The 9,344-nt window shown below is 51.5% G+C and overlaps 1 pseudogene; it reads right to left on the bottom strand.

The window, feature by feature from the left end:
- Nucleotides 1–4,769: 4,769 nt before the first annotated feature.
- Nucleotides 4,770–6,247, bottom strand: LOC123451030 (annotated as a pseudogene).
- Between the last annotated feature and the right edge of the window lie 3,097 nt (nucleotides 6,248–9,344).

Genomic DNA, 9,344 nt, shown 5'->3' with positions numbered 1-9,344 from the left:
CAATGGGGAGGGCAACCGAGGAAACACTCGCATAAAGCTATGAAGGCAGAAAGATGGGCGATGGCATTCGGAGGAAAATGGTGGAGTTGAGCCCCGAAGTGGTTCATGATGCCCTTAAAGAAAGGGTGCGGGGGCAAAGAAAAACCTCGGTGGACGTGGCTGAGCAGCAGGACGCGCTCCCCCTCCCGAGGCGCTGGCTCGACCTAGTCCTCCGCCGGCAGCCTCCAGGACTTGTGCACGATCATCCCGTGCTCCACCAGCTGCAGTAGATCCCCCTCCGTCACCGTGGAGGGGAGGAAGTCGCCCTGGATCCATCCCACCGGCAGCGGTCGCTGCCGCCGCTGAGCAGGCACCGCCGTCTTCCCCTTCTTCTTCCTCGCCTCCATCTTGCTGGTCTGGCCCTTGGTCATGGCGGCGGCTGCGAGCCCTCGGGAGGAAGGAGAAGGGAAGAGTATAGGAGCACTGGAGGTGGCGAGAAGGACGGGGCAGGCGAGAGCAAGGGATTCGGCGAGCGTAACAGAGAAGCCTCGCCGCCGAGATTTATATAGGGTTCCGACTGGGTCACTGGCAAGTGGCCCCGAAACCTTATCCACCCGACCCACCGCGGCGATATTAGTGGAGAGGCTGAAGGCGCGAGAATCGAGGCGTCAGGCGCTACTCGAGCGCGCTGGCGTCATCCCCGCTGAGCGCGCGGAAACCGAAATTTGAGGATCCCGGAAAATCCGGCGCTGTCAGTTGACCGGTCGCATCAGAAGATGTCGCCGAAGCACTCGGTTCCTGATAGTCTGTTTCGCGAGTACTTCCACTCGGATCGTCGATCAGAAAAGTCAAAATGGACCGAGGCAAGCAACACCCAAGCCGAGTCCGTCCCAGTCGGATCCAACTTCAAACATCGCTTCGTCGTTCCAACCCCAATCCATTCGGGGACTAATGATGGGGTTATAGTCCTAGGGTAGGGTCATAGGCCTGCCCTATAGGTCCTACCCAAGGACTACCTCTCCCAAAGGACAAGGGCCTTAGTCAGTTTCGACTGACTTAAGGAATCCCCATCATCCAGTCGGTAGCAGATCCTCGATGACGTCCAGTCGGAGAGTAACATTCGAAGCGTATCTAGCTGACCGACTGGATACCACTCGGTACACCGTGACCCCTGTGGGAGAAACGGTCGTACGTTTCCAGGTGCATTTATTAGCATTTAGGTCGTCCGTTACCTGTAACGTACACATTCAATCACCACTACTCCGCCCCTGAATTAGAACCTTTGTGGAGGGCAGCGCACTCTATATAAGCCACCCTCCCCCACTGGCAAGGGGGTTAGCAAATCATTGTATTCCATATTACACTCGACAACAAGCTCCGAGAGCACTGAGACGTAGGGCTGTTACCTCCACCGCAGAGGGGCCTGAACTCATACAACCTCGCCGTAGCTAGGACTCTGCCCATCTCATTCGTACCCTACACATCTACTGTCAGGCTTATACCCACGACACTCCATATGGCCAAGTCCCTGGACCTTTTGCAACATTCTTGCAAGAGACTGGCATTGTTGCCCAGTATTCCATGTCGGGCGAGCCTCAGCAAAATGGAGTAGCTGAAAGGCGTAACCGTACTCTCATGGATATGGTACGCAGCATGATGATCTACTCAGACCTTCCGTTGGGATTGTGGATGGAGGCGCTTAAAATCGCCATTCACATTCTCAACAGAGTTCCAAGCAAGTCGGTGCCCAAAACATCGCACGAGCTCTCGACAGGAAGAGTGCCATCCCTACAACACTTAAGAGTGTGGGGATGCCCTGCTGAGGCCAAAATGTTTAATCCAAATCTTGGAAAGTTAGACCCGAAAACAGTGAGTTGCCATTTCATTGGCTACCCTGATAGGTCAAAAGGCTTTCGTTTCTATTGTCCAGACAGATACACAAAGTTTGTGGAAACGATACATGCTGTCTTCTTAGAGGACGAGATGATGAGGGGGAGCCGGGTAGCTCGGAAAATTGATCTTGAGGAGAAAAGGGTGCATGCACCCATTCCGATGATTCAAGAGCCATTTTTCTCACTACCCGCTGTAACTCCAACCATGACAACTGCGGGAGAAGACCCGGAACCTGTCCTTCAGGAGCCGACTGAACCCGTTGTTGATCATGAATTGGAAATACAGCAAGAAATAGTAGAAAGTGTGCCCGACAATGAGGCACTTAGAAGGTCTAATAGAACAAGAAGACCTGCTATTTCTACTGATTATAAAGTATACAACACAGAAATGGCCCACATGGAAGGTGATCCCACCACATATGAGGAGGCCATTAAAAGCCCTCACTCATCAAAATGGATAGAGGCAATGGAAGATGAGATGAAATCGATGAGTTCCAATCATGTTTGAGACTTAGAGATTATTCCTAAAGGAGCAAAGAAAGTAGGCTGCAAATGGGTCTACAAAACAAAGTATGACTCCAATGGGAATGTAGACAAGTATAAAGCCCGACTTGTGGCAAAAGGATTTACACAAAGAGAAGGAATAGATTACAATGAGACCTTTTCTCCAGTCTCTTGTAAGGATTCCTTCAGAATCATAATGGCACTAGTTGCTCATTTTGATTTAGAGCTGCATCAAATGGATGTAAAGACGGCGTTTCTAAACGGTGATTTAGAAGAAGATGTCTACATGAAACAACCCAAGGGTTTTATCATGGAAGGCAAGGAAGATCTAGGTTGCCGTCTAAAGAAATCCATTTATGGGCTAAGACAAGCCTCTAGACACTCGTACATCAAGTTCAATGATACCACTAAAAGATTTGGATTCCAAGAAAATGTTGAGGATAATTGCATTTATGCTAAGTTGAAACATGGGAAATATATTTTCCTAATCTTGTATGTGGATGATATCTTGCTTGCAAGCAATGGTATTGGTCTACTACAAGAGACAAAGAAGTTTTTATCCTCACACTTCGACATGAAAGACCTTGGTGAAGCTTCATATGTTTTGGGCATTGAAATTCACCGAGACAGGAAGAATGCAGTCTTAGGACTCTCACAGAAAGCATATTTAGAGAAAGTTCTCCAAAAGTATAATATGCATAAGAGCAAAGCCACACCTGCTCCCATAGTCAAGGGCGATAGTTTTGGGAAATATCAATGTCCCAAGAATCAGTACAAGCTCAATGAAATCAAAACAGTACCGTATACTTCGGCTGTTGGAAGTTTATAGTACGCACAAGTGTGCACACGCCCTGACTTAGCTTTTATCACCGGAGTACTCGGTAGATATCAAGCAAATCCAGGCCAAGAGCACTGGAAGATGGCAAAGAAAGCTTTGCGTTATGTGCAAGGCACAAAGGAAATCATGCTGACATATAGGCGATCTGATTCCCTCGAGATAAAAGGGTACTCAAACGCCGATTTTGCGGGAGATAGAGATGATAGAAAATCCACGTCTGGGTACGTGTTCACTCTCGCAGGGGGAGCTATTTCATGGAAAAGCTCTAAACAGACCATAGTTGCATCGTCTACGATGCAAGCAGAGTTCATAGCATGTTTTGAAGCCACCGGGCAGGTGATATGGCTAAAGAAATTTATACCCGACTTGAAAGTAGTAGATTGTATCCACAAGCCACTAAAGATATAATGCGACAACCAGCCCGCAGTATTCTATGCTCACAACAACAAGTCCAGCAATGCTGCCAAAACAATAGATATAAAGTATTATGTTGTGAAAGATAAAATCCAGGATCAAACTATAAGTCTCAAGCATATAAGTACGAAGTATATGCTTGCGGATCCGCTAACGAAATGCTTGCCACCCAGTGTGTTCAACAAACACTTAGCCGGCATGGGTTTGATGGAAAGCTATGATTCATGGATAATAAGAGGCCCAGAAGTAAATGAATTTGTTTCAAAACAAAAGGTGTGTTGTGGTTGTATGATTCTATCGACAATTAAGCTGTGACGATGAGACATGCTCTACACGCCTATATGTGATGGAACAAATAAAAGTATAAAGTCAAAATGAAAGTTGAGATCAAGGGGGAGAATGTTAGGTTGATCTCTTTCGCGTGGGCCCAACGGCCCACCGGGCCCTTGATCTATGCGCCCTGATCGGGGGCGCCCAACCCGTTATGGTTGGTGGGCCCCTGTGACCCACGTTATAAATAAAGTGGTGGGGGCCGGGGCGCGCGGTACGAGGTTCACCGGACTCCCCACCTAAATCCCCTTCCGATCTAGGGTTAGCGCAGTCTCACGGGAAGCACCACCCACGACCACACCTCTTCCCTCACGCCACCGACGACTACACCGGCACCGATGGTCGGAGCAGGGAGTTCCTCGGGCTCGGGATTAGGTGAGTACAATGGTAACTCCGGATCTATCTATGCCTAGTTGATCTACGGCTTCAACAGAACTTAACTCAGTCATGCGGAGTACGTGGTCGTTACTCAGTCATGCGGAGTAGAGGGATCTTATGAATATTGGGTGCAACCAATGGGAGATGGCCGCACGGGTTATATTCAACCGATTTGGATGGCGTGCTAATAATAGACTAGATGCATAGGTATCGTAGTCTAAGTTTAGATACGCCGGATGTGGCATCTTTTTACTATTTCATTCATGCTTTCTTTTACACTTTGGGCTTTTTGAGCTCTTTGGATCCGAGATACTATTTTATTTATCTTTAATAATATGGCTGCATGCGTCGATTGATGTAGAGGCCGGGGGCTCGTTTCCTCTTTATAAAAAAAACAGAACTTGACTCAAATTTACTCAGTTATGCAGCTTAAAAATGAACAGTCACACGACCTTAAAACGAATTTGCAGCTTCACAGCACCTGTGATTTTGTTTCTTCGAGGTACAGTCCATGTGGTTCTCTCAAGAAGGAACGGAGTGCTGCTGCGTCCAGCAGAAAGCAAGAGAAACATTTTTTTTCAGTAATCAGCTGATTTCAAATCCACGCATTTTTTGCGATCCCCTCCCAAAATGCAACCAGAAATCAAACTCCCATCACAGCGTCGATGCATAGATAGATCGGCGATGGCGATTCCTCGTCTGTCAGGAGGCGGCCACCAGCCGGAGCGTCTCCTCCGGGTGGTTCTTGGCGCCCTGCTCGGCGAGGAGAGACTGCAGGTCGCTGCCATTGGCCAACCTGTTGAACTCGACCGACCTGGACGGGTCCGTCGGGTACCTCCGCTGGCAGAAGGTCATGAGCCGCTTCACCGACTGCAGGTACTTCCTCGTCGTCTCGTCGTTCATCACGTGGGCGACGCCGTTGGCGTGGATCTTCTCCCGCGCCGACCGCTCGTGGATGCCCACCATGGTCACCCCGATCGGCCACGGCGAGTTGCCGATCGCCAGCTTGATGTAGCTGCCCGTCGCCGCCAGGTAGTCCCGCCGCACGCAGCACCGCACCACGTCCGCGAGCGCCCGCCGGACGTCGCCGGGGAGGGCCTTCCTGTTGCACAGCCTGAAGAGCGGCTCCAGGTAGCGCGCGCACTGTTTGCAGGTGGCCGCCGCGGCCTTGCCCTTCGCCGTGGCATCGGGCATCTCGTCCAGCTCGCGGCTCCACTCGCCCAGCAGCCGCTTGAAGAAGGCCGCGATCTTGTCCTCGTCGCAGAGCTCGTCGAACGGCACCTCCTCTTCTCCTCGCCCCTCTCCGTCGCGACGGCCTTGGGCTTGGCGGTGGCCTTGGCACGCAGACGCAGGGCATGTATGTCGCGGAGGAAGTCGTTGGTCTGCCCCTCCCCGATCTCGGCGGCGTCCACGTCCGCGACCGCGGCGGGGTCCTGGAGCGCGTCGTGGAGGCGGCGAAGGCGCGCGGCGTCGTCCTCGCCGAAGAGCGTGGCCGGCTGGCGAAGCAAACGCAGGAGTCGGATCACCTCCTCCCTCGGGAGCGACTCCACCATAAAACCTTCCGCGCGGTCGCCGGCCTTCACCTCGTCGGCGACGGCAGCAGCTGGAGGTAACGAGAAGGAGGACGCGGCGGGGTGGGACCGGAGCTGCTCCTCCTTCCGACGCTTCTGGACGAGGCGCTCCCGCTCGGCGACGCGGAGGCGCTGGATCTCGCGTGCCTCGATCTCGGCGCGGCGGAGGACCCTGCGGCCGCCGAAGTCGGCGTCGAGCTGCTGGCGCTTGCGCTGCAGCTCGCGCTTAAGGACGTCCATGGCGATGGCTCGAGTCGATCGATCGGTATGCTGAGGGCTGAGGAGGCGCGGAGTGGATGGTTCTCGAGGAGGCTGAGGCTGCGACTGCGATGGATCGAAGCGCGGCGCGGCCGGCTTTTGAGATTTCGCCGGAGCTGGAGCCGCGGGGTCTGGAAGGTTCCAGAGTTCGCGTTCTGGATCCATGGAGAAGGAAGAGGGGGAGCGAACTCGCGCGAACACTCTCCAGCCTTTGAACCTCCAAGGCAATTCTCGGCCCGCTACATTTTTCCCAGACAGGCCCAGGTTGCACAAGGCGCGAGGCCCAGCTAGCAGCAGCCCGGCGTGGCTATGCTGTCCTCAATTATATCTAGCTACAAAAGGCTTTGCTAAAAAAAAAGGCACACGTAAAAAAAAAAAGCTAAAAAAAGGCTATGCTGTGTCCTCCCTCGCTGTCGAAATTAAAGTTTCGTTCAGAAAAAAATTCTAAATTCAAGTGCGAAACAGTGGATATTCTGTATGGTTGATGCACCGCCACATGCAAGTTTGATCAAGCTGGTAGTGACGTTTCTGACGATCTGGACTGCTAGACGAAAAGTAATTCAGGAAGAAGACTTTTAAAGTTTACATTCTATCCATTAAAGTCTGAAGATTAAGGAAAGAAAGGCTTTGTCCTTATCACCTCTCGGGCGGGAGAAAGGGGCATTTTATATCTATCCCTAATAATAAAGCACTCAATATTTCTATCGTACGTTGTGGTTGTTTAAAAAAAACCGACATTTTCTGAATTGTTTTTTGCATTTTTTAGAAAACCCCTGATGTTTCAGGTAATCAGCCCGCAGTCCGGATTTAAGTCAGAAAATCGTTTTTTGTATTTTTTAAAAAATCGTCCGATGTTTCAGGTAATCAATCCACAGTCCGAATTTAAGTCAGCCGAAACGTTACCTGACTTGTTAATTAATCCATATTTTATTTAAAATAAAATTATTCATATCTTTTAAACCTCCGATTTTAACATGTTATATATGAAATTTGATTAAAAAAATATGTAGAATCTAAATAGAATGTTATTTTTAGATGTTGAATACTTCTTAAATATTATTTTTGATGCAAACTTAATTTGTAGTGCACGGTCCTTTTTTTTTCTATTTCCGACGACGATACAAATTGCAACAAACATCCATTAAATTAAAACCAAATTGAGAGAAAAGAAATTATCGTTAACCACACATGCACACCTTTGGAAAACCTCGTGGGGGGAGAAATAACATATTTCTCATTTTATTCCGAGCGACTGTACATTCAAACGTTTTTTCGTTGTGTGAGCACTAAGACCATCGTCGGCAACACAAATATGACGTCATGTGAAAATATATTGCGTTCAGAGCGTGTGTTATTTTCTATTCTGTTGCAACGCACGAATATTAATTCATCCATCCAAATTACCGTCCGTCGTCAATATTGTGGCATGAGTCTCTTTTCGTATTTTTTTCTATAACATTGTATCCCAAACCGTTTCACTGCCTAAACCTTGTGCATCGACGACATTAATATCGTCATTTTTGAGGGTTCGCGGCTATAAGATGGGGTGAGGGGGGAGCCGGAGTGCGCGTTCATCGAGTCAGTTCGTCGGCGCCGGCGTGTGCGGGGCGAAGATGGCGCAGTGGAGAGAGTGCGTCGCAAGCGCTCGTGTGTGCCGCGCGCGGAAGCGGACGTCCCAAATACATAGCGCGCGATGACGATTCGGACCGCGCGCCCAACTCTATATGCCGCGCGCGCGGTTATTGCGCGTCCGCTGGAGACACTCGCGCTAAAATGGATAAATTAGTGACGGGCGCTTGTTTAGTGCGGCTGTTGGAGATGCTCTAAGGCCAACTCCACTGCGCGACCCCATCCTGTCCGCGCGCGTCCGTTTGGGGCAAAACGGACAAAACAGAAGGCCGAGCGCGCGGGAGCAAACGGGCGTTTGTCCGTTTTGTCTCCGTTTTCGACCCATCCCCGGCCCAACTTTGCGCCGATTTTGGGGTGAAACGGACAGCGCGCGGACAGGCGGGACGCGCGTTCGTCCGCTCGTGGCCTGCCAGTCGGTGGCACAAAGTAAAACCCACCCCGCCCCTTTTGGCGACATTTTGCCCCAAACCCTCCCACTTCCCACCGTCTCCCTCTCTCTCCCCCGTCCATGGCCGACGCCCACCCGAATTCCGGCGGCCCGCCGTCCACCAGCCCGGAATGGCCAAGAAGAAGAAGGCCAAGGCGTCAAGGTAGGCGTGGGCGGAGTGCACGGCGGAGAAAATCGCCAAGTTGAACGCGGAATCGGCGAAGAGGAGAAACCGGGGAGCGGCCGTGAAGGACAACGCCGTCGCGCGCAAGTTCGCCGCCGAGCGCGATGCGACGGATGTCACGCGGCGCAAGATCGAGGTCGAGGAGAAGGAGGCCATCGTCAACAAAGCACACGCCCTCCTCATGCTTGGCATTTGTCGTTCGGCCGGTTTCTTTGCAGCGGCCGTCGGCTGGTTGTGTTGTCGGTGAACAAAAATATTCATTTTGAAGGCTGGTTGTGTTGCCGCCCGCTGGTTGTGTTGTCGGTGAACAAAAGTATTCATTTTGGAGGCTGGCTGTGTTGCCGCCCGTTGGTTGTGTTGTCGATGAACAAAAGTATTCATTTTGGAGGCTGTCTGTGTTGCCTGTCGTTGGCTTTGTTGCCGGCGAGGACGTGTAAGCCCTTGACTGTGTTGTCGGCGTGAACTAGGGCCGTTGACATCTGAATCGTTGTTTTTTCAAAGACTGACAAGATAGGGCAAACGGATGCGGCCTAGCTGGATGCGTGGCAAGCGCATCACAAGACAGGGCCGGACACGACCCTTCTCTCCACTCAAATGGACAGAATCCTAACAAAGCGGACGTTCGTTTGGGATCGCGTGATGAAATTGGCCCAAGATGCTCTTAAAACGGTAGACACGGGACGCAGCCGTGAGCCAAGACCGCCCGCCCGCCCGCCGTCCCAATCCATCAGAGGCACTGAGACGCGTGGGAGCTCCGCGACGCGGCCCCCGTGCGAACGCGAGGAACACGAGCCGCTTCCCCGTAACAGACCCGATCGGAAAGCCACCTCACGCACATGCACGCGTGTGTACGCACCAACATTCCCCTGTCATCCACTCTCTCCTTTTCCCCCTTGCGCCCACCTGTTCTGCTCCCGCTCTATTTAAACGCCCCGACCCG

The sequence above is a fragment of the Hordeum vulgare genome, chromosome 4H (genome assembly GCF_904849725.1).
Source record: "Hordeum vulgare subsp. vulgare chromosome 4H, MorexV3_pseudomolecules_assembly, whole genome shotgun sequence".
Classification (NCBI taxonomy): domain Eukaryota; kingdom Viridiplantae; phylum Streptophyta; class Magnoliopsida; order Poales; family Poaceae; genus Hordeum; species Hordeum vulgare.
Note: the sequence above shows the minus strand (reverse complement) of the source record. Positions and strands in the feature narration are given on the sequence as shown.